Raw genomic sequence first — 25999 nt, forward strand, 5'->3', positions numbered from 1 at the left:
CAGACCATCAATTTTAGTCCACGTGAGTAGCATTTTAGCAAAACTGCAAGCCCTATATTAGTAATAGTGCAATTTCTAGCAGCTGAATTTGGTCCGTTTGCGTATTACACAAAGTACAAGGAGCACAAAATATCACTAATTTACCTTATTTGCTACTGGCTTTGTCAGGCAGCTTTAAATTAGGGCTCAAAGGAAAAGTATAGACCTCTTTTTCTTTAGTAATCACAGAATCACAGAATCGTAGGGGTTGGAAGGGACCTCTGGAGTCCAACTCTCTGCTGAAGCAGGTTCCCTACAGTAGTTACACAGGAAAGCGTCCCAGTGGGTTTTGAATATCTCCATAGAAAGAAACTCCACAACTCTTCTGAGCAGCTTGTTCCAGTGCTCTGTCCCCCTCACAGTAAAGAAGTTCTTCCTTTTGTTTGTATGGAACTTCCTAAGTGGCAGAACTGGTGTCCTTGGGCATTGGTCAGGACAGAAGCAGAAAGCAAGCTTCATCTGTAACAAATGGCACATACGTCTCACGGTATTGAAAACTGAAATCTTACTAGTCAGCAGCGCATAGCTTCTGAACTCACAGGCTGAATTGCTGTCATGGCTTTTGTTTTTGCTGGATGAGAAAAAGGATGAAATGAACAGGGTTTAGTAGAAAAGTGGTCTTCCATTTTTATAGCCGAAACCAAACTGAAGAGAGACGTACATGTAGGTATAAGGTGAATTCAGGGAAGTGACCAATAGCTTTGAGTACAGAGATCTTTTTCTATTTTTGGAAGCAGAAAAGAGGAAGTAGTGAAATTTTTGTGACAGGCAGAAGTCTTAACCTGTCTCCAAGGAGAGCTTGATGAGCCAGTAAATCCAGTAGGTGGTATGGACTAAATAATGGGGAGTGCAGCAGGGGGAACCCAGAACACTTGGAACCTCATCCCAAGCTTCCTGCTTGCAGGGGGCTGCTCTGTGGATCCCAGCCCTAACTGTATCTCTGTGATTTCTCTATTGCTAATGCAGTAGTTACCAGTTTTAGTTGCAGGCTTCACACAGTGAAGGTGAGGTCCTTACAAAACAAGCCTGAGTGAAGTTTAGTTTGTTTCCCTTAGAGTTTAATCTCACAGACTGAAAACCTTTGACTTTATGCTCTTCAATGAGTGGGAACTAAATTTTCAAATCCTAAAAGCCAGAAATGGCAACATAAAAACATTTCTTTAATGGCAGAGGTGTACAAGACTCTGCAAAAACAAACAGCATTTGAGTTTTATTATAAACAGTATTGAGCTATAGAGGGAACCTTCAGAATTTAAAAAGTCATAGATGTTTTATACGACATAATTATAATATATAAAAAGACCAACGTTGAATTTAATTGTCCAGTTTAGTATTGTGAGATTTTTAAAGGAAAGGTACCTTCTGTATTTGCTAATAGCCTAAGGCTTGGCTACCGACTTCCCAGGTAGGGCAGACCACTATTGGTCTAAGTGTTTGCTTCTGAAATAGCATTCACAGATGAGATCATTCTCATAACGATGCTTTTGCTCACGATAGTATTAGCCCCAAATGAAGGTTTTATATATATATATTTAAGAGTATTCAGCTTCTCTGGGGAGTGTTTGTGTTTGAATCTTAAATACTGCAACTGTGGCAAACAGAGGAACATGAGAGCTGGGTGCTGCAGTTGCTTGAGAATGAATGGATTTGAAGGCGGAATTGGAGAGTGATAAGAGCTGGAGGAGTGGGAACCTTTTCTTTGCATAAATTAGAACAGAGTCTCATTTATTACAACTGCGTCCACATGGAGACTCACATTTATATGAGAAGTTGATTTCACAAGATAAGCAATCATGGATTTACTTGTACATCAAAGAGCCTTGTGTTTAGTACATGCTGTTTTATCCTCTTAGCAACCTCAAAGGAGAAAATATCTAGGGAAAGACGCATTGAAGTTTGATCACATCAGTTGGGTTTTTTGCTCTGGATACGGAAGTAATGTGTTGAAAGCGCTTAACAACAGATTTTGATTGAAAAAATTACAGGCAAGGTCATATTTTCTGAAATGTGTGTCCAGTCTAGTTCCTCTTTTCTTATTTTAAATTGCATTTCAGAAATATCTTCCTTTTGGATTGGCTCCTTCAGAGTTGCATATTGAAAGAGTCAGTGTGGTGAACAGCTTGGGGGGAACAATAAGAGCACGAACAATTTTGTTGATGTTTTAGTCATTTTCATTGTCCTCAAAAAATCAGTTTTCAAGTTAGCTTTGAATTTAGACATCTGGAAGATTTTAACTTTCTCTTCTTGAATTTTAAGGAAGTTTGTATTTATGCTGCCTTGTCTTTCTAAGAAAAAAAAAAATGTAGTCCAAAGTTCACCTTCACAACAAAATGTTGCCAACATTCACAACAAAATGTTGCCTTCTGGTAATTGTTGCTTCTGTATCACAGCTTGTGATTCTGCAAAATATTTTGATCAAAGAGATGTTTTCACCCCTCGATGGCTGTGAGTGTAGGTTATAGCTGGGAATATGCCCTGAATATGTGATCCTGAAAACTCTTTTGGGTGTTATGCAGGTAGTCCAGCTGTAGCAGACTGGAGATCTTGCCATGTGAAACACTGAAACATACTGCCTGTCATTTACATTCGTGTAAATAACAAATAAATTAAAAAAGAAAATAAGATCATAATCAAACCAAAGGTATCAGATATTAAAATGTGATTTTATTTTCTATTCTGTAACCTCTATTTCACAGAGAACTGTAAACTCAAATCTGCTCTTTGAATCTTGAAAAGAAGAAAATCTTAAATGCAGTACCTAAATGTATATAGTTCTTATGGTCTAATTAACAGTGACAGGTCCCCACTCCAAGCAGCTTACAGTACAAATACTTGATGGAATGTGGTGTGCAAGAGAAAATGCACATTGTTTGTTAATTCTGGAATATTTGCTTTGGTGCATTTATATAGGATTAGCTATGGATTCCGTATCCACGCTGTAGTGTGCATTTTCAGTTTCTTCTTACAGCACTGTGAATAAGCCTCTTATTTGAAGGAAAAGTGCTTAATTGAATTTTCTCTAAGCTGAATTTTTCTTCTCTTGTGTTTCCTTTGATCAGGAGCTCATCTGGGAGTGCACGAGCAAAAAATTTCACATAAAACACCTTGCATATTTTGTGTGCCACAAATAAACCTGGAAGGTAACAGATAGTAAACTTGCTTATTCCCTTCTAGCTGCACAGAATGATCAGAAAAGATTTCATCTCATTGAATGTCCTTGTGAGAAGTGTTACCTGCTTGTAATCAAACTGAACCTGTAGCATAGACTGTGGCTGGCAAGGTAATTGGCCGCTCAACATCACACACTGTGCGCTAGTCTTATTAGTCTCTTCCTTGTTAACGCTCCAAAAATAGGAGCATAAGCGTATTCCTGACACGAACAGCAAAGCTGAATGTCCATCTGTTGCACAATCAGGGAAATATTTTTATTGCCCTATAAACTGTGGAGTCTGATAGGTGAAGCAAGGCACTAAACCTACATTCCTCGCTGTGCCGCTTGCTCAGGCTGTAGGTCCCTTTCGTTGTACCCTGCCCTGGTTTCTTCAGTCTTCTCTTGCCTCTGCACTTGATGCCTCATTACAGGAGTGCAAATTTGTAGAGCAAACAGAAGTGAGATGTGCTCTAAGTTCTGGAAGGGGGTGCCAAACATCAAAACCAGTTAAATAATGCATGCTGCTTACTCCTGATTTCATCACAGCTTTATCCTAATCCTGCTTTTTTCTCTGGTAGAATTACATGTTTATTCAAGCTATTGCCAGCTGAAAATGGTTTTCCATGTTGCCAAGTACATCTGTGAAACAATCTTTTGACAGCTGACTTGTCTGTTTCTAGAATCATGGTTCTTAAGCAGAAAGTGATGGAATACTTGAACAATCCAAAGCCACTTTTCACTTACTAACAGCTGCAGATGAGAAAACATGAAATGCCTAGACTGGAAAGAGGACATCCCAGTAGGAAATTTATTTTCTAAAAAAATAAAAAGAAAGCAGAAAGATTATAATTCCTGTACTTAAAATGTAGATAAACGCAGCAACATGGAAGATTCAGCAATCTTTATCTACAAAGGGGAAAACTAAACAGAGATGCTGGTATCCTGCTGCACTCCTGATGAATGCTTCAAGTGTTACCCACGAGACAAAATGCTTTAAAGCTTGACAGTTAATTTCCCGCAGATTAAATGCAAGCACTGTTAAATGGAGAGTTTTGCTTTTCATTTCAGTAGGACCAAGATTTCATCCATTTTAAGGAAAAAAAAAATAGAAGTTTGGTTATTCTCCCCAAGTTTGCTTATCGATGACATTTGGAAAAGTTCCAGGCCAAGTTTGGCTTCCCTCGGTGTTCTGTACAAGGTGTGTTGGTTGCGCCCTCGTTTCTTCACACCTGGATCTAGGTTGCCTAATCATCACATTTATGCTGAATGTCTAAAAAAATGTTTGATTGTGGTTTATTGCTTCAGTGAATGAAGGACATTGCTGATATGTCGGAGGCTATTCTTTGTGCACCTCACCACGCTCTGAGAAAGAGCTCAACAGGTACTGGCAGACAATTGTGTGTCATCATCGACTGTTTTGAAATGCAGCATCCCTTAAGGCCGTATTCTGCTTCCCAGGTAGTTTAATAGGATGCCTTGTAGAGCCACTGCTTCAGAATTCAGAAGGGAGACTCGTCAGTATGCTGGTGAAATTCAGATGTGTCTCTCTTTCCTCAGAAGAACCTGAAAGTTCAGCATCTCCTGTGAAGTAACACTTGGATGATATTGCCAGCTGGCTGGGTTCAAGCTACCTTCTTTTCTGCCCTGGGAAAACTCAAGTGCTACTTTTCATTAAAGGTCATTGATATGAGGAGGTTCATTCTGCCTTTGTTTCCCTGTTTATCCAGGCAATGTGCTCACCAGTAACAAAGCTGAGGTAAAGATCTCAAAATCTCCCAGGACCGTGCCCTTTTCACAGAAATCCCCATGCTGGATTGTTATGACATGTTTTCTCACTACCCAGTTTGTGCTGTCGATAATTTATTTTGCTTGTACTTACATCAGAACAGCAGCATGTACTTTATGTATCAGTGCTCACAGATGGGCTTTTCTGTTGCTGCTCACCAGTTTGTGCACACCTTTAAATATATGGCTCCTTTCTGGATTCTTTATACTGGCTGCTACTAGTGTAACTGCTTAACCATAGTTGCACCATCACTTTTTGAAATTTTATAATAAAGCTGATTCTGGCTTGAGATCTCCTTTTCAGCTCTTCATACTGGTATCTACTACCCTCGCATTAGTATAGCTAATACACAAAACCTTCTTTAGCTTTGTCCTTGGAAGCATATGTGCTCACGCTGCCTGCCACTTAGGCAGCCTTTTGTGATGTCTTCTTAAATCATCAGCTTGTTCGCAGTTTCAGTGCCTTGAGACAATTAGCATCAAATGCATTCAGTTGACAATTTAATCATGAAATGAGAGGCCCGAGTCCTAAAAAGCCCTAAAATAAAGGATTTTGGCACTGCCATAAGCATGCTGTATTAATGTGCTTCTTTGAAAACTGGATTGGTTTCTCTTTAATTTACAATCTTGCAGCCCTAAAGTTCCAACTGTTCTGCAAACTATTTGACCCCACACAGGGTACTTTCCATTGTATGTTACTGAACTTTTGCATAACACACATTTTATTTTCTAGTGGAATGTGGAATTTCCAAACTCTCTGAACTCCAAAGTATGACTTTTCAAAAACTGCTTTCATCAAACCCAAGACCCATTTTAAACTCTTTGTTAGATAATAGCACTAATGAGTTGAGCGTACAGCAACTGCTCTTCCCAAGCATTCGTATAGAGAAAACTTTTTTCATATCTAATGAGGTAGCTCATGCAGCGTGATAACTGAATGCAGCAAAAATGTCTCACTTGGCTTCACATCTCTGTGACATGCTAGGAGGCAGCTGCGCTATGGATTCGTAGTGAGGCAATGTGTAGTAGGGTCTAAAAATAATAACAACGTGACTCCATTCTGTCTTTAACCTCAGATCCTAGACTGAAGTGTTGATCCAACTGAATCTGGTCAGTATTTTCCAAACTGTTGTCATGTGTAGGATTTTATTTTTCTCTTAAAGTATCTATCAGTAATTATTTACTATAAATAGCCACTAGAAGCAAGCTGCTGGAACGCTTAATGTTATTTTGATTATGTGCCTGCTGGAAAGGAGAGTTTAAATGAGAACAGCAGGAAGTGGTAATAAATCAAACGCATGAAACTTAATGACAACAAAATTTTGGCAGAAAACCTTTGATTGTGTTTCAAATGTAGAAACGTTTCTTTTTTCTATTAAGCCTTGAAAGAAAGAGAAGCTTGTTACGCCCTTGCTGGTTATCTTTCTTTTGCCCGTGAAGTGATGCCTCTCAGTGCTGTGCTGCGCTGGCATCTTCCTAGCACAGCCACATGGCAGAGATCAGCGGCACTCGGATGGCTGAGGTGCTGAGGTTGCTTATTTTAAAGACAATGCAGCTTTGGACTGAAATGTGTTTTCTATGTCTTTTTCTCCTATTTCTGTAATATCCCACACAGCCAATGCATTTAAATCCTTCTGTACTGTGGATACTAATGGGGAATGTATGAGCTGCCTCTGATGAAACACTCTTTTGCTTGAGTACCTATTCCACATCTGGGGAGACCCAGAAAACCGAGACTTAATTCCACAGAAGTATTTTTGGGGACTCATCTCTCATGGGTGTCAGTAGAAGTCAGGCATGTCATTATCTTTATGGGTCTAGATTTAAGTGATTTGCACAGGGTCTTTCAGAAAGTGTGTCAGAAATGAACCTAGTTCTCTTCTGTCACAGGCTAATACTTCTTCTAAACAAAATCTTTTCCTATTTTCCCCAGGCAATCTGTCTCTATACACGCCTTACAGCAGAACATGTACTTGCTTCAGGAGTAAAGCTGTGCAGATGAAACTTAGCCCTAATGACCAGGGACATAATTTTCAGAATTAGAGTGCCAGACCCCATAAAGCTTTCAGAAAGCCTTTAAAGTATTTCTGCTCAGGTGGTGAACAAGTTGACATTGTTAAATATACTAAGTATGAGAATGATTTCAATAGATGTACTATTGAACCACAGAATTAGTGTGGTCTCCTGACCCATGGCACAATATCTGAAATTGTTGTGGGTGGTAAAGACTTTATCAGATTTGGAAAAACTAAGTCTTTTTTCTGTGGCATACGAGAAGCCTTTTATTTCAAAAAGCAACTGAACATGAATGAGGAGAGGGTAAAATAAAGGAGTGACAAATTTCATCATAAAGGAGAATCAATTTGAGGAGACTTAGGGATCCATTCAGGAAAATGGGTGTAACGCAGTAACTTGTACAGCAGTAGGAAAAGGATCATATTAAAAATGATCAGAGAAGGCTAAGAGATGATATACAAATTATGTATCTTCTCCATGAATGCTGTATTCATCCTCGGGGATCTTATCTTTGAAGGGAAAGTAGCTGAAGTTCAGAGAGAGGCAAGCAAATCATGAAAGGCACAGAAAAACTTCTTTGTGTGATGAAGTCTAGACTGGAACTGAAGGACCAAAGAGAGGCCTGTAAAGTAATGAATTGTGCCAAGAAAAATGATTAGAGATTACTATTTACTCTACCCCTTATTTCAGATGGAGAGAGTCTCTACATAGACTCTACATTAGACTCTGCAGTGTTCAAATATGTTCTTTTTATACATACAGAGTGGAAATCTCTTCTTCATTTTTAATCATAGAATAACCCAGGTTGGGAGGAACCCTTAAGGATCAATTGAGTCTGACAGTGCAGCAGCTTCAAGCAACTGAATATAAAAAAATAATATGTGTTTGGAATACCTCCTCAAATGAAAGCAAAAGGTTTTCTGAAAACCCAGAAGCAAAACAGCATTCAAAGACCAAATAAGTCTTATAAGAAGAGGTTTTTTTAAATACATAAGGACTTTAGTCATAAGTCTACTGTGCTAAATAGCCGAATATTCAGATTGAAAGACTTCATTATTTATATGTGAAAAGAAGAGTTCTACAAGTAATTCTAGTAAATTTTGTTGATTCAAAAATCAACACATGCATGATTCTGGATTGCGTTTGAAAAAGCATCCACTTTATTGAAAGCAGATCACATTCAAAAAGAATTATTGGAAGACCATACTGCAAGGAAGTTATTCAAGGCTATTGTTAACATCAGTACTATTGAGAAAAAAAGTGACAGTGAATAAAGATGACAGAAATAGATGTTGCTCAGCCAGGTGTGTATGCATGCCGTCATTTATGGGGTGAGTTCGGTAACAGGGTAATGATCACCTCCAATTCAGTGATGATTTCTACATTGCTGACAAGTGTGCAGCTGGACACGGTTACAAAAGCGTTCGATGTCCTTTCAGTCCACAGAGCAACAGGCTCAGGTGACGTGCTGAGTCACAAGTTTTACAGGAAATCAGCAAGGAAATAAATGAACCTTTAACTGACATTGTAGATGTTTGCTGGATTAAGAGCGCTGTTGGAGGATTAAAAGAGAGAAACAGCTTTGTGCTTTTTAAACTAGGATGTGACTTACAAATTATAAACAAGGGGAAATAACTCAATATTTGGATTTCTACTATGAAACCTGCAAATACTACATGCATCTGTGCTGTAGAAACTCTGCAAGCAGTGTACATAGTGTACACAATCAATGTACTGTTGAAAAAAAGAACCAGAAGTGTTTATGTGCATATTTCCCTTTGTTGAAACACAGGCCTCCTACCTGTATTTTGCAGTCTGCTTTCTTACTAAGCACATCTTGTATTGTCTGGACAGTTTTCTTGAGTGATTGCTTTGTTGTTCCCATTGTGTTTATTTTCAAGTTCCTCCCCACCTACCAGTCTGTTCCCATGGCTATGCTATTCAGCTTTATGTATGCATTTATGCTCTTCGTAGGAATAGATTCAGTTCACCTCAACTATAAGGGGTATCCCATCAAAATGAATGCTGCATATGCATGTAATAAGAAATAACACCTGCTCAGAACAACATATAGTCTAGGTGCAGAAGACACAATGAAAAATTCAGTACTTTTCCTCATTTCTGTAAAGGAAAATCCCAAAGATTACACAAAAACTGTGATTATAGCCAGGTCTTCTGAGTGCCGAACTAGTCCTATACCACAAGACTGATGCATGCTTGGTGTGCTTCTTGAGAGAAATATTGATGGCCTCTACTCATTGTTCGTGGTTTTAATTATTATTATTATTACTACTGTAACTGTGTGATGCTTGGAGGTGGAGAGAGTGGTGAGAAGGGTTCTTGTTTGTTTTTGTAAGTAATTGGTATTACACACTCTGAGTCCTATATTAAAATAATATTTTTAAAACAAGGTAGAAGATGGCAAATGGAAGGCCTAAGTCAGAATTAACCAAGTGGAAACATCCTGAAAGAGATGAGTAGTGTAGAGCAGAACACTGAGGATCACAGAAATAATTCTTCAATTAAAGTCAACTCATTACATTGAAGAGTTTTCATTAAAATAGAGAAGGAAGGTGTGATCATGTGCTATTTACTCATTTTTAGCAGAAGTTTCATTAAGCAGACTTTATTTCATAATTACTTGGAAGTGAGGTTTCACATCCTTTCTGAGACTTTTGTAATATGGGCTCTTTTTTGTATTCTAACTAACTATCCAGCAGTCCCTTATTCTAGCAGCACTTCTGTCTTTTTACTGTATGAGAACTATTAGAATTAGGAATTATCTTTTGAAGCAGAAAGATGATCTTCTATGGGAGTGTAATGGAGGGTATCTGTAAAACCTTCCCTAGGTGGACCTGAGCAAGTTGCTGCTTTTCTAGGCAAGTTACTGCTTTTCTACCTTCATCTATCACTATTGTCTGGATCACAGAATGGCTTGGGTTGGAAAGGACCTCAGAGCCCACCCAGTCCCAACCCCCTGCTGTGGATTGGTTTCCCCTCACCAGCTGAGTCTGCCCAGGGCCTCATCCAGCCTGGCTTTGAGCAGCTCCAGGGGCATCCACGGCTTCTCTGGGCAGCCTGTGCCAGTGCGTCACCACTCTGAGTGAGAAATTTACCCCTGACGTGTAACCTAAATCCCCTCTCTTTTAGTTTAAAGTCATTCCCCCTTGTCCTGTCACTACCTGCCCATGCAAAAAAGTCTCTCTCCTGCTTGTAAGTTCCCTTCAAATACGGGAAGGCCACAGTGAGGTCCTCCTGGAGCCTTCTCTTCTCCAGGCTGAACAAGGTCAGCTCCCTCCTTCATAGGAGAGGTGCTCCAGCCCTCTGTTCATCTTCATGGGCTCCTCTGGACGTGCTCTAACAGCTCTCCGTCTTTCCTGAGCTGGGGACCCCAGGCCTGGAGCGGAACTGCAGGTGGGGCCTCACAGGGGCAGAGTAGAGATTCCATGCTCGGCTGCGCTTCTCAGGTTCAGAGCCAGCAATAAACCCCATCACTGTGTTGTTTTCTTTCACTGCTGCTATTTGTGTTTTTCTCTTCTGATTGTGTACACAATTCCATTACTGAATATATTTTGGAGTTGAAAACAGGAAAAAAACAGTAAAATTAGTTCCTCAGCAGATTCAGAGCATATAGCAGATGATGAATGATCTTGAAGAAGTCTATTGCTCGTAGTACCCATCTTTACATGCTGTTGAATTTCCTCACCTTTGTCTAGCATTTTTCACTATCTATTCAGAAAATAGCTTATTTGTTACTCTTGTATTAAAAAGAACAATAGTCATTATCATGGGTGCTGCTGTGTTTGGACTAGTGGGTTGCTGATGACTTTCAAGGTCTCTGCACCATAAATACACCGTAACTAGTTTTTATTTTATTATCACTGCATATATACCTTACTTTTAATTAATAGATCTTGAAGTGTGCTACCAACAAAACCATCTCAAATGGGGAAATTCAGACACTGAAAGAGAACCTTGTTTGTCAAAGATCACCCCAGCAGTCTTGCAGCCTCAGGAATACAGCCAAATGTCATGGAAGGTCTATAAGGAAATGGATCTTTCCGTAATTCTGGTTTTGATGACTCTAGTGAATTGAACCACACTCTTGAGTCATGATGACAGAATCATAAACAGTGATCTGTTATTGGACTCTGACAAGCTTGCTCTACCAATGATACGGGTTTCCCCCCCACTCCCCCCCTTTTTTTTTAAGGATAAAAATATGCATTTATAAAACTAGTTTATTAGGCATGCAAGAACTTAGCTTCAGGAAAGAGTAATGTTTGTTTCAATATGTAAGTAAGGTAGAGTTGTAGCTCTCGGTGTCCTCCAGTGTGATTCTTCACAAGATGGAAGTAAAACATTTCAAAATTTGTAAAACAAAACCTAAAAATTAATTTTGTTTCTAGTCCAGTGGTTAAATGCGCTTGTTTTTTAAGAGCAGTAAATAAAAACATAATTTAAGTGTAGCAGAGATTCTTTAGCTTTCTCTCTTAACTTCCTGGAGAGTTTGTGGACAAGAACTAATCTTGACAAATTTACGTTCTGAAAGTAAAATGGTAAAATCAGTGGGCTTCTTTTTCATCATCTAAAGTGGTCTAATGCTATAGTGCTTTAGGTTTTTTTACATGTTATTGCAGAAAAGAGGGACAAAAATACATTACAGAAAGAAAACCCAAATATTTTTTCCTGGAAAAAAATAAGTAAAAAGTGTAGAAGGCTGAAAGAAGCTGAATAAATTAAAGCAAGGCAGAAAATAAGGCTAAAAGTTAAATTATTGGCTTAATAAAAGCATATAAGCTTACACAGAAGTTTTTAATATGAAAAACTCCAAACAAAACCTGAGAGGGTAGTTGTGAAATAGCTCATGATGAAGTTATGTCCAAGGCATTTAGAACATCAAAACCATTAAATGGATCTTAAGCTATCCTCTTAAGAAATGATAGCCTTGTCAAAGTTAGATAGCTCTTTGCATTCATCTATTCAAAATTGTGAAATACTTGGACAGTAACGGGAACAGAGGAGTGGAGGACTCTTATATGGAAAATACAGTGGAACTGTTATTAAGATTTATTTGATGTTTGTTATACATCACTGAGTTTTAGATGAGTAGTCATTAAAGTCACAGGAAGAAGGGAGAACTTAATGATCTTTGCAGTTCTCCTTGGAGCAAGAGAATAGATTTCTTTTGGTGCCTTAGAGTTTTGTGACATGTAGCAATATGCTAATAGAGAAATTAAATACTTTAAACTGTTAATATCCTATTAATGAATATTCTTGATATAATATGATATTTCCTACTCTCTTCTTTGAATTCCATGATTTGTGAAAATATAATAAGAAATGTAAAGATAGGTAGTATAAGGAATCATAGTTTGGGAAGAAACTTATGGAAAGGACTTTATGTTGGTTGTTTGGGGTTGATAACTCTTTCTAAGTGAACATACAGGAGCACTTAAGACTATTTGGAAGAAGATTTATATGAATACTTTTTTAATTCCATGTTTTTAAAATGAAGGACAAGGCACAAGGTGTCAAGGGGTTTTTTAGCAAGATGTTTCAGAATAATGTTGCACAATTCCTGCCTTTCAAGGTGGAAGTATTTAATCACACTTGCTGTTATGAAATATTTTGTTATTCACGTCAAAACTATAGGTATGAATGAATATGACTGGAATTATATTTGGATGTGGCTAATAAAGGATTTTTTTTAGTTTGATCATATCCTGAATAAAGGTGATTATTTGCTTAATACATGAGGTCAAAAGAATAAGTTCTAAATGCCTGCAGAAACCACAAATATATTTATAAGGCTCCACATTTTAAAATTTCCCTGCTTTTTGATTTTGCTTTCAGTAAAATTCTCAGCCATATATGTTACATAAAAAATGTTGTTATTTAAGAATATTTTCTATTAAAGAGTAAACAGCGAATAGAATGAGATTTGTCACAGTTTTCTTCACAGTCCGTTTTCTGTTTTTCTGATGAGAAAGACAGTGATTGACTCTGTAATGTTATGCCTGGTGCTTTATGCTTTATGTTTGTGAGGCTTCTGTTTTACAATACTGTTTTCTTCTCCTGCCGTGCTAAAAACATCTGTCCATTCAAGGTGGCTGTAGTGTGCTTACTGCCTCCTGACATCAGTTACATGAGCAGAGTTCATCCTTGTCTTTGTGGTTATATGGTCATCAGAAACCAAAATAAAAATGCATCCTTATGTCATAACGTTATACCTTGTAATTGGTGTATCTTGTGCAATCCTTTCAGAGGGGATTTCCCTTTCTTTCCTGTAAACTGAAATCTTTCATGTAAGCACTGTGTAGACATACTCTTTTGTAAAACTGATCTTATCAGAATTATTCAGAGGTTCCCAGTTCTCTACAGGCATTAAGAAGTATTTACCACACTGGTATTTTAACTGGAAAAAAGAGAGACTTTGAAAAAATGTTTCATTTTTTGTGTCTTAATTTTTAATTTTTTTTTAATGGGACAAAAGCTATTGTATTTCCATGAAGGCAGTAAATTGAGTGGCATGTGTAGAGTTAGACAACTCCCTTCTAGGGATGTAAGGAATCCCTTGTTAGTTTATTATCCGCTATTGCAACAGTTTATAAACAGGCTGTAAGTATTTTGTAAGTTTTATTGATGTTGGAAAATGATTCATTGAAATGTCACAGAAATAGCCGTATAAAACTACAGAAGCATGTCTCATTGCTAAGCCTTACTCCTCCCTTCTGTCCACCTACTAACCTTCTGCCAGCCCACTACCCTACTTCATAGGTATTGTCGTATCAGAATGCACCAAAAGCCTCTCCAGACTTGCAAGATGAAAATTTTAGCACTTACTGTTAGGAAATGCTAGAGCTGTCATTGTTTTTGTCATTTTGGAGGTCTTTGTTTTATGTATTTGTTTGATCTTAGATCAGATATAGTAAGATTTGAATGTGTTGAGCAAAAAATTCCAGAATTGTAAAAAACTTTTTATTCTGACTTAGAATGAAAACTGAAAACTGAAAACTGAAAACTTAGAATGAAATCTGACTTTTTCCTTATTTTTTTTTTTCAGGGGAGGGGTGGGGGTGAAAAGAATTTCTAGAAAAGTTTGAACAATTTTGTTCTGTTGTAAGCAATAAAGCGCAGTGAAGCAGCTAGTTTGTCCACACCTCCTGAGAAGACACCCCCAAACCTGCTGGGGGGAATAGCAAGAACTGTCAAAGGAATTCCTTTCAGTGTGTTACTACTGGCTATTTAATCCAAGTAGAACCAAACAAAAAAGATTGAAAAGCTAAAACTGTATTGAGCCCATATGGTTATCAGCTGCTTTGGAACATGTAAGTATATGGTCTCCCCTACCACACGGGGGGAAGAAATATCAGCAAAAGCAACACTTTATGGTTCTCTTTTTTGACCAGCCACTAGTGAGAGGTTTTCCCAGTGCCGAGGTCCTGGAATTTCAAGTTTAATTTCAGACAGAAGGAAGAAAGGGATTTGTAGAAACTCCTTTTACAGCCTCGGATATTTTTCCTTGCTTCTCTTTCCAGTCTTTCCTGTCATTCTTCATCCCTGCCTGTCACTCCCACCCCTTCTCCTTCAACCTGACTGTTGCTATATTTTTTTTTTATCTTCCCATCCTAATTCTTGCCCAACTCATCCTCCTTGTGCATTCCTACCACTTATCCGATCTGTTATCCAAAGCTGCCTCCCTTCTCCTTCAGAAAAGGAGAACTTTCAGACTTTTAGTACCTCACGTAAAGCAGTTTGTCCCTCTTCTTTGTCATTTGAGTTGCCTTTTTCTGACTTGACTTTGTTGCCAAGGTGCAAAAACCAGAACTGCTCACAGTACCCTATGTGTGGGTGCACTGTGTTTTACACAGAGGGAGAAAGGTACCAGTGCCACAATCTGCCATTCCTTTGGTGACCAGCAGCTTATTGGCCCCTTTTACTGATGCTGTTTCAGGATTGCTGGTGGCAATTCCAAGGTCTCTCTCCTGATTTGCAACTGTAAGTTCTGAGGTCATTACTGTGCAGTTGTGGAGTCTATTTTTCCCTGGATTAATCATCTTTCACTTACCTGCGCTTTAGCTTTCCTGTCTCCTCTTTGACCACTTCTCTAAAGTTACGATGCAGTTCCTCATGACCAAGGCAGCACGTGACCATTCGAAAGCTGAGGGAGCTGGGCTGATTCAGCCTGCAGAAGAGAAGGCATTGAGGAGGCCTCATGGTGGCCTTCCAGTGCTTAAAGAGAGCATGGAGAACAACTATTTACATGGTCTGATAGTGATATGATGAGGGGGGATGGTTTTAAACTGAAAGAGGATAGATTTAGAGTAGATGTAAGGAAGAAATTCTTTACACAGAGGGCAGCGCGGCGCTGGCACAGTCTGCCCAGAGAGCTGTGGATTCCCTGCCCCTGGGGATGTCCAAGGCCAGGTTGGATGGGGCCCTGGGCAGTCTGAGCTGGTGGAGAGCAACCAGCCCACGGTTGGGACTGAGTGGGCTTTGAGGTCCCCTCCAGCCAAAGCCTTCTATGATCCTGTGGTTTTATGATCCTCACATTTGGAGATTGCATTGCAGCCTCACTCCTCTCAGTTACTAGTGACCAGTAATGAAAATGCTCTTTCCTCAATCCTGCCGAAACATAGTTTCTTTAATAATCTTTTGAAGTAGAAGCTTCCACACCTCAGCTCCTGTATGCGGGATTTTTTTTTTGAAATTTTACCTTCCCAAGTAATAATAATTAGTAAAATATGAGTAAAATTATTTTTTTCCGAAGCTGTTAACATGCCCTGTTTTGTGAAGGGACATCAAGTGTCAAATCCATGATGTTAACGTGTCCCTTCCATTGCCAAATATATGATACTGGAGGTTCTTGAATTCATCAGTTGCAACACAGTTCTGCTAATCTTTGAAATTCTCACGATGTGTCTTGGCCTAATTTCATCTCAGAATAGAGTTGTACCACATTTGCTGGATTTATTATAAAAAAAAAACAGCAAAGCCAAAGTCAGGCAACTGGTTCAGGCAATTTCTGTTTGAACCCCTAAAATTTAACAGCATTATAGCATCTGAAATCTGCAATCATTCTGCCCATAATTTCTGTCTAAGTTTGTACTGTGGGAGAAGCTGCCTTCTGCTGGGAAGTGATGCAAAAGAGGAAGGGTGCAAAATTTTGTAAATGTAATTTGGGAACCTAGTTACAGAGGTAGTGTGAGGTTTAGTTAATTTAGATAAAGCATCATTCTCAAAAATGGTGCTGGTCTAAGGGAGGCCCAGAGACCCCTGCAAAGCCATCTGTTGCTTGAATACAGAGTTTTAGAAGGGCAGACCCTTAGGCTTTGTGTTTGAATTTCAGAAAAGTGGCCTTCCACGGTTCTATCAGTACAAATGAGTATACTTCTGGTACCACATTTAAACACCCTCCTCGTGTACCTACAAGGTAAAATGCACAGTGAAGCTTCCCTCTCCCTCTCCTCTGCTTCGCCCACCCCAGCACATCGTTCTCCAAGGTGATTTATGACGGTATGCAGCCAAGGGAGCTCACTGGGGAGCTGCACGGAGACTGAGCCTTGTTTAAATCAAGTCTTAACTCCTGTTTGGCCTCTGCTGGCAGCTCTCCATGAACGGCAAAGCAAGATCACTCCATGGCCTTGCTGAGCTTCATCCAGAAACAACTGGCAGGATGCAGAGAGCAGATCCTCGGAGAGAAAACCATTAAAAGTGAACAATGCTAAGTCATGTTATGAACCAAAATATTTGAAAACTAGGAAGAGCTTCAAACATTTTGAACCGTGCTTTTAGAAATATGGCAAGAATACTTCTTTGCAGTCTTCCCTTGAACTTTAGGAATGATCTTAAGCCCTCTGAGATCAGTAGTTTCTTTTAATCCTCTCTTGCATTGCAAAAATACTTTGTTAACTGTAACTGTTTCCTTTCAAGATTCTGTTTCATTGTCAGGAACACTAGAATTTGTAAGCTATTACAGAAGATCTGGTTGTTAAACCTTATTCTGTACCTCTCTTTGTAGCTGAGAACAGCCTACCTTTCTGCTTTTGAGCCAAACTCTGTATTAACACCCTGAACTTTTCTCCAGCACTGCCACAAGGTTGGAAATTGTTATGATCCGTGTTTTACTTTGGGGAAATAAAGTCTCAGAGAGACTGATTATTGAATAAGACAAGAACATTCTGCTGTACAATTAGCAACTGAAGCCACAGTTGCCTGAATCACAGAGTCCACTATTCAACCAAAAGTTCTTATTGAAAACATGAAGTGTGGCTACAATGATTGGGTGAAATCAAAACTGTGTACGTTATGTGAATGTGTTTTTGGACATTTCCACTAGGTTTAGAGCTGTCATATTCTAGCCTTTTTTTTTTCCTGCTTATTTTGAAAATTGAACTGTGGAAATTAATCTGATTTTTTAACTTGCCCAGTTGCTGCCATCTGCTTCTTAAAGTCAAGACAAATTGGAGAGAGTGTGAGGGATAAAGTGTACGATACAGTTTAGTATATTTCTAGCCCAAAAATATTAAGAAGCCAGATTTATTAGGTCAGCAGCTTCTGACTTCTGTGAGAAGGATGGATAGACTGAGGAAAGGTGCTTTAAAGGGTGCTTAAAACTGTTATTGGAAAAACACAAAAGCAAGTCTATTTCATTCTATCCAACTGCTTTACTGAAAAGCTTTCTTGATGTCAAAAGCTAGTTACATATGCTTAACTTGAAATTTGTAGTTACACACGGAATTGAAGGTCAAATCTATGTTTCTCAGAAGAAATCAAGTCATAATCAGTAGGAGAGCAGAGCTGACTGCGTTAACCTTGAATGTATTTGCCTTAGAGGATTTTGAACAGACTGACTAAATTTAATGACATGTATGACTTCATTACGTCGTCAGAGAATACTGCTATTGTATATCCTTTGTGTTTATTTCTTGCCTAAATATATGCACAGAGGGATTTATTTTGTACATAAGAAAATGTGGACTTCTGGAAAGTGAAGAAGGTATTTTGCTAGCAGACTCTGTGTTCCTTCTGTGTAAATAAGTGTATTTGTATGTGGATAAAGAGTTTGTTTTGTTAGAAAGGTTTGTCTGAAGACAGGAAAAATGATGTACGGAGGGTTACCTCACCTCAGAGCGTATAGATAACTGATACTCTAATCTGATGGCCAGTTTAACATTCAGTTGCGTTTGTTGCATGAGGTAACTAGCAGTGCTGCTTCTTGAAAGAGATGGTGGTTCTCAGTTCTGGCATGTACTGGCATAAATGGAACCAGTGGTTGGATATCTGAGGAGATGTCCTGATTTCCCGGAAATGGTGAGGCCCAAGTCAAAGGAATTATGCATAAGGACCTCCTTGAGAATTAGGACATGTCTGTTTGCAAATTAAATGCTAAACTGATTTTGAGGTGTTGGTCTTTCTTCTGTAGGTTTCCTATTTATACATATACCTTTCATTTTCTTATAGATTTCCTATTTATACGCTTTTCTTTATCTTTTTACTTTGTTATTCCTCGTTTTGTAGGCAGTTGTCCAGATCAGAACAGTATATTCTGGGCTGAGCCCTTCTTGTTTTTATCTGAGTGCTGAGGTGTGTGAAAAGAGGTGGCAGAGAGATGAGTTGAGGTACAGAAGGAAATGAAAAGAGGGAACCTAGAAATGGGAAGAGATGTAGGAACTGCAGATAGATAGCAGCTGAAGTCATGTGAATCTGTTGAGATCACTCATTGAAAAAGGTGTAGTGACAAAGATATGAATTGATTCTGACACAGAAATTTTGTACTAGCAGAGTTCTGTAAATATAGTCTGTGATTTAAAAAAAAAAAGTAAGCCTAAAGGGTCTATCAAGCAAAGCAGCCTGAAAAGAGAAAATGATTAAAGCTTTGGAATAAATAGCTAATACATATTGAAGATGTAGAACACAGAAAAGGGAGTTACAGAAGGGAAAAAGATATAATTGAATAAATTCATCAACACTGTAAAAATGTTCACTGTCCTTGGCTGCTGAGTGTTTTCCACAGTCAGCTTCTAAGAAAGTGTAGTTTAAGACAGTGAGCTTTTTTGTTCTTCATTCTTTTTTTCATTGCAATGAGAGCACAAAATCTGTACTTCATATGAGATTGCTGTAAAATACACGCATTTATGCTAAAAGAGAGATGTTCCATAGACACCGTGAAGTCCATTAAGGATTTAGGGCTTGAGAGGGTCAGACTGAAACCAGAGGTTCAGGAGACATTTGTAGATTTTGAAATATGTTCCTTAGAAACATCAGAAGACCGCGTCATGTTGTAGAATGCCTTATGCTGAGTTAGGTGCCTACCCATTCCGTACAACAAACGAAAACACCTTTAAGGACAGGATTTACAGCTCATAACCAGCTCAAGCAGCAGGGTAATTGGAACACTTCTGTGACCCGGAGCACTGAATGGAGGTGCAACAGCTTGTCTGCTTCAGATGGGGGTACCTTGTTTGGGGTGCAGTGGGCATATTGTTCCTGGGAGACACTTCATTTGTTAGTTTGGGTGTGGGTCCTTGCCTTCCTCTTCAAAAAGAATGACAGGAGGAAACCAAGCAAAAGGCAATGTTGGGGCATGCAAGCTGAGTGTTGCCACAGGTTCTCCTCTCAGGATATCAAGGATGGCTTTTTCTATGAGACAGCGTGCATGCACACTAGAAATAACCCAAGGGGCTAAGGGAGAAGCTCAGAACTTCTCCCTCCCAGTTAAATGCTATACTCTTGGAGCTGAAGATCACGCTCTGGACTTTTGGCTCATTTTCAGCTCATTACTCCAGCTGCACTGTGGTTCAGTGTCCGTCAAACACATCAGTGTCCCCCTTCGTTTCCCTTAGTAGGGCTGCAAGTTGTCCAAGATTAATTTATTTTTCTTTGTTATTGAAAGAATCAGCAGCACTATTGCTTTCTTCTCTTCCTGACACATTTTGAAAGAAATGATATTTTCTCCTGTTGTTTTGAAGGAAGGAGCTTTGAACTGCAGAGGAGCCTCTGAAGCCTCAATCTTTGGTGACAGGAGGCTTTTTCAGTATAAGGCTTCAAACTTTCAAATATAAGAGACTTGAAATGCTGTCAACAGCATGTGCTGTGTGATAATCTCAGCAGGTTGAGGTTGGTGGTAATCGCTTTGCTAGGTAGCTGACTTTGCTGAAGCACCATGAGAAGCTCAAGCACCTGAATCCTTCAGTGGCATTGCCTCTAAGGATCACTGCAGCTTTACAAAGCCAGTACCCGAGTGAGGCAGTGATGGAATGTTACATAAAAGATAATGACTGACAAAGGCAGGCCATACTCTGGGCTGGTTGGTGTGTCCTTTTAGTAACAACTTCTCAGGCAGAACTAACTTTGGCAAAGGATCCAGGTAGATATCTCAGTGTGTACTGATGATTAGCAATTTGGATAATTATAACAGAACCTTCCTGAGCATCTTGTGCAAAAATTTCATTATCGGTTCTCCCAGCCCACATGTACATGCTGGGGTAGAGATCCCGTAGCAGTTTGTGCCCCTAGAAGTGACTCTCACTCAGTAATTTAGCAAAGCCTTGTAAATCGTACTGCATAGCAAACCGGTGTGCCTTACATCTGATTGCAACAAATAGTAATTATAGGCATGCTTGAAGCAAGACTTTCATAAAACTGCATGAAAAGTATGATTCATCTCACGGAAGACCCACCCACCCATTTAGCCATTGACATGTCTGTTGTCTTCTTCTACTTCTTCTTTTTTTAAAGTTTCAAAGGGAAATAAGATGTCTGAAATGTAAGACCTGCCTGAACATATTCCTCTTCAGTATTTAAATCAATTTGTAAAATAATATTTTGATTATAAGGTTTCCTAATTTCTAAAATGTTAATAACTTTCTGCCTTTCCACCCATCTATTTGTGTAATAATTGCAAGTATTGCTCAACGTATTAAATCTGATGTTGGCCTCTGATAAGGGAGTTTTTATCATTTCAAGTCATATTTGAGCGTAAGTTGCTAATATTTTTAAATACCCTATCTCAAACAATTTGACATATGAGATTAGAGCTGTGCATCAGCTCCAGATAGTTAATTTTCTTTTGGAAAGAAATGTGTGATGTTGTACTGCTACCAAAGATTTTAGTCAGAGACTCATTTTTATGTTATAATGCTCAACCCACTCTAAATGTTCAAGTATCCAAAAACTAAATCTTTGTGATGCTGCACGGTAGAAAAGATGCCTGTGGCTACCTGTGGCAGACACGTTTGCAGGATTAAAGCAGGAGTGTAGTGGGGTGGTGCTTGTGCTGCTGGTTTATACCAGTTTCAGTGTGTCAGCTGCCTGATTTCTGTACTTTTCTCAGGGTTGTAGATCAGTGTGGGCATGCTAACCTGCAGGATTCAAATGATATTCTCCAAATAAAACTCTGTTGCATCTTCATCAGCATTTTTGGTGTTATTTCATATTTGTAATTGTATTATTTGTTTTTTCATGCTTGGATGTGCTTTGTCTAAGGGTTACTTAAATTCTAAACTTTGTGTGACCAGCAGACCAGACAAAATTCTTCTCAGGACATTAGCCATGACAGCAGCAACTTTGGGATAACAAGGTATCTGTTGAGCACAGTCTGCGAGATTGCCCTTGTGGACTTTATTTCATCATCAGGATCATAATGTGCAGTAAAATTCCCTATTTAATAAAAACAAACCCAAACTCATTCTGTAATTTTATTGCAAGAGGAGAAAAAAAATTGTAAGGTACTTAGAAATTCAGACTTAACAAAAATGAAAAGAGATAGTAGAATAGTAGGTATTGTAGGGTCAGTTGCTGTCATTATGTAGACAGCAGAGTGCATAATTATGTGGCAGCACGATTTGTTGTACGTGGTCTGCACAGATATCCCAAATGTAGCCTGAGTTTACCAAATCCAGGTGATACAAATATGCAATTAGTCAGAGGTGTTTTCTTGTCTCCAGAATGAACTCAGCTGTTGTGGAGACCTGATTAGTGTGCACTGGAGACCTGTAATGAGGGAGAACTTAATTATTCAGATTCATCAGCATGCAAAGGTGTTGGATGATGCCACATAAGTCTGCTCAATCAGCATTCCAGAACGTGTGCAACCTGGGCGTTTAATAGTGGTCGTGGTTTGCTTTAGGCATACACTTGAAGGTTAACCCTGAGATTTTCAGTAGTGTTTTCCATTTAGTGAAGAGATCCCCTCCTCTAGACAGTTTATTGTTCGTGCTGCTCTGAGGAGCGTCACTTTATATACTGAACAAATTATTATTAACTATGCCTGTAGTGCCATAAAAGCACTACCTCTTTGCTCCATAAAGACATGTTATCTGCCCCAGAATGCTTGCAGCTGAAGAGAAGTGAGGCAAGACAATGAGAAAGCCATAAAGGAAAAGGAGGGTGTGGAGTGAAACATGAGGCAGATAAGATACGAAAAAAGAACCTGACAGATAGGACTCCTGCAGCAGGAGGTTGTGAGTGTGCTTTACCCTTGGGGACCTTCAAAGAGCTGCCACACCTGCTGATACACTGCGTGATTTTATGGATAAAAATCACCCACTTCCCTTCTGCTTGGGCAGTGCTGGCTACCTCAGCTGGCATCCTCGCTTCCCACAAAGTGTCCCTTTGCTCTGTGTGTCTGTATGTGCCATCCCTGCAGGGGAGCCCTGCAAAATAAATTGGCTTTCCCTCAGCACCCCCTGCAACGAATTCTGTTGTGGAAACACCAGTAATCCCTGACCCAATGCTAAACTAAAGCTAATAATGTATTTTTACTGATTAAAAGTAACTACCAAAATGCTCTGTAAGTACAAGCTGTGTGCACAGCTAATCTGTAGAAACAAACATGCTGCATGTACCCCATCTCTATCGCTCCACCATCTGTTAGCTTCACACATCCATTATGTTTTGTCTTTAGTGAAGCGTTTCTTGGCTTTTCTAGACAAAGCTGTTTTTAAACTTAAGCAGCTTGGCAGCTGGGCACGTAACATTGTGGCAATAAAACCTGTGAAGAAGAAGAGTGGATGGTGCTTTTGACAGAGAAGTGAGATAGTGTTCTCAACCCAAAAGAAATATACTCCAAATTGGCCACGGATTTGAAAATAGCACTAAAGAGGTACAAGAAGACTGAAAGTTGGAAAGAAAAAAGCAAGCCATTTTTCTACTTTTGACAGAAGTCTGAGGAATAATAAACCCGGCGGCTCCTCTTTTATGAAAACTCCAGCCATCAGCACCAGCCAGAATTTCCATTTCTATCCGCCATGTAGCTTTCTGTCTGAGGAACACTGGGCAAAATTCTCATTGCATCTTATCAGTGCGATTCCCAGTATACAACAAAGTGAATTCAGAAGTCTTCTGTGATCGTAGACAGCACTGCAGGGTCAGAAGGCTGAGGAAATGACCTCCTCCTCCTTTTGAAGAGCTCTTCCAACATCAACCTGCACAGTCTTTTACAGGAAAGTAGGCTGAAGTCTTTGATGGTAAAAAATAGGAATAGAAATACTAACCTACTATTCTGCCTTTGAAAAAATAATGCCAGGTTTTAGCAAAGTGTGTTATTCTGACGGAAGCTGCTGCTGACACTTGCTCTAGCTTTTCTTGACTCAGAGAGTGGTGAGGCGCTGGCACAGCTGCCCAGAGAGCTATGGATGCCCCATCCCTGGAGGCGCTCAAGGCCAGGATGGATGGGGCCCTAGGCAGCCTGAGCCGGTGGGTGGCAGCCCTGCCGATGGCAGGGGTTGGAACTGGGTGACCTTTAAGATTCCTTCCAACCCAAGCCATTCTGTGATTGAATGATTTGTTTTCCGTGCTTCTTCTAATTTCCTATATTCTAATATTCTTGAGATGTCTGAGTGGTTCTTTGAGATAAGACTTGTTGGGGAAGATGGTTAGAGGCACTGCAAACCTGTGGATGCTGCTGAATCCAGGGAAAATGTGGAGAATTGGATGTTTCAGAAGGAATTCGTAGACTGCTGAAAACAGCGCATCTTAGGTGTTCCACAGGACCGGCAGGAGAGGTACTGAAGCAACCACATATACATGCAAAGTAAATAGTTTGCTCTGCCACTGCATTAGCAAGGAAACCACTTCAAACAACTCTCTCTACCTAGGGAAAATGTAGTAATAATAAGCAATAGCGTAAGTCTCCACTCCTTGCCCCAGAGGTTGTCTACTAATCCTTAGGAGCCTTTGCACTCTGCAGGCTTCCTTTTTCTGCCCTCATTTGTCATTGGAAAAGAATTTGTATGGGTCAGAGGCATAGTACATATATATATACGTAGAAAGAAAATATTATTAAAGAAAAAATGAACAGTGCTCCCATGAATCCCTTTATGAGAAGTAAACAACAAACAGTTTAGTTTCTTGAAGGGAAACAGAAGCTTGTGAAAAGAAGTTTGAAATCCCTACTGCTGGAGGTCTATCGCACTGCTACTTCTGAGAGGAAGCCGCATGCACTCGTGAGGGTTTTCATTTATTTCTGTTTAAAAGCATTCTCTGGCTTGATATCTCCCTGTAGCTAATTAAAACAGAATGCAGAGCAACATTAGTTATGCACCAGAGTGGGAGTCAGAAGATGGAAGCTCAGTTCCCAGCCCTGCTACCGACTTCCTGGGTGACCTTGGGTAAGCCTCTTGATGTAGATTTTCAAAAGACCTCTGGGCCAAATTTTCATATTGAAGTTTGATTTTCAAAGGAGCTCAATATCTGGTGATTTCCATGATGTTGATTACGGCCAGAATTTCGAGCAAGCTCAGCAACAAATATGCTGAGCTCATTTGAAAATCGAGCCCTTAATCTTTTTCTGCCTCAGTTTCCCATCTCTGGCAGTCCTGGTAAAATATTTTCCTTGTCTGTCCTGATTGTTTGGGTTGTAGCTCCGCAATGCAAGAAATTGTCTTTTCATGAATGTGTATGGTGTCTTGTACAATCTTGTTTGATCTCTATTATGGTTTTTAGGCATTACTGTAATGATTGTTACACCAGTGATCTGCTTCAGAAAAGAAGAAACTGCAATCAGAAGAAAGCATAATTATTCTCTTGTTTCTCGGTGAAGAGATGTACTAATTTTGTTAGTTTGCTTGGCAGAACGTTGTCTGGAGAGCTGTATTTAACATCAGCATGTATAGGTTAGCTGATTTCTCTTGTCCATGAGGGACAGATAACCTATCAGAGAGGCAGGTTAGATTAGTCTGGCATGATTTGATCTGGAAAGAAAGGTATTGACGGCCTCTGACTACCTTGTTATTCTTTTGTTGCTTCTAATTGAATCGTTTAATAAACTACTGCAGAATATTTTCAGATGCTGCCTGCTGTGGAGTTCCGTGTGCCTTCCTGCCCCCAGGTCAAACACCGTCACCCCCTCGTTGTTGCTGCTGCACCGACTCTGCAGTTTTCCCACACCGCACGCGTGCTCTTGCAACATCTCTGAGCAATATAACATTCTCTCTTGGCAAAGGTATAGAGTGCTTCTTCCCTTCATAAATACTGTTTGCTTCTCGGGACCCACTACAACCCATTCCTGAAATTCCAGATCAGCATTGTCAGTGATAATCGAGCTCCTGGTTTCAAGCCGTGTGCTGTGCAAGCCAGAGGCCAAATGTAGTAACCCAGGAATGCGTGATTGCAAAGACTGTCACTTCCCAAGGAACTCTGCTTGCTGCTGAATGACTGCCCTGTCCGCATACCTGTGGGTGTCACTAACACAGTGACTCTTTCCTGCTGCGTTTGTCATATAAGGGAGGACAGCACCTCAAGCAGCTGAAAGTTTTGAAGTGATCATTTCCTATGCTGACAAAATGGGCATGCGACTCACTGCTGTTTTCCGGATTGCCCTGTTCCCTCTTGCTAGTTATTTGTTGGTCCAAGTATGTACCTTCTGGAGTGCCCTTTTGGCACTTACGTGTTTTCCTTTACATGAAACAGGGTGCTGGAACATGATTAGCCTTGCAGTGGGAGAACTGGCAGGACACCCTGAGAAAGGCTGTGGTTGTGGCAGTTCTTCAGTTAAGGCTGCGT

At 39.6% G+C, this 25999-nt stretch overlaps 1 protein-coding gene across 3 annotated transcripts in view; it reads left to right on the plus strand.

Annotated features, from left to right (window-relative positions):
• Positions 1–25999, plus strand: part of NSMCE2 (NSE2/MMS21 homolog, SMC5-SMC6 complex SUMO ligase) — a 127873-nt gene that overhangs the window by 87443 nt on the left and 14431 nt on the right. The window contains exon 3 of one of the 3 annotated variants that reach the window (XR_002434876.1): positions 24501–24606. The exons of the other annotated variants lie outside the window; for them this stretch is intronic. The gene's annotated coding sequence lies outside the window, so the exon portion shown is untranslated. The remainder of the gene's footprint in view (positions 1–24500; positions 24607–25999) is intronic. 3 annotated transcript variants of the gene reach the window in all.

Source organism: Numida meleagris, chromosome 2 (genome assembly GCF_002078875.1).
Source record: "Numida meleagris isolate 19003 breed g44 Domestic line chromosome 2, NumMel1.0, whole genome shotgun sequence".
Classification (NCBI taxonomy): Eukaryota; Metazoa; Chordata; class Aves; order Galliformes; family Numididae; genus Numida; species Numida meleagris.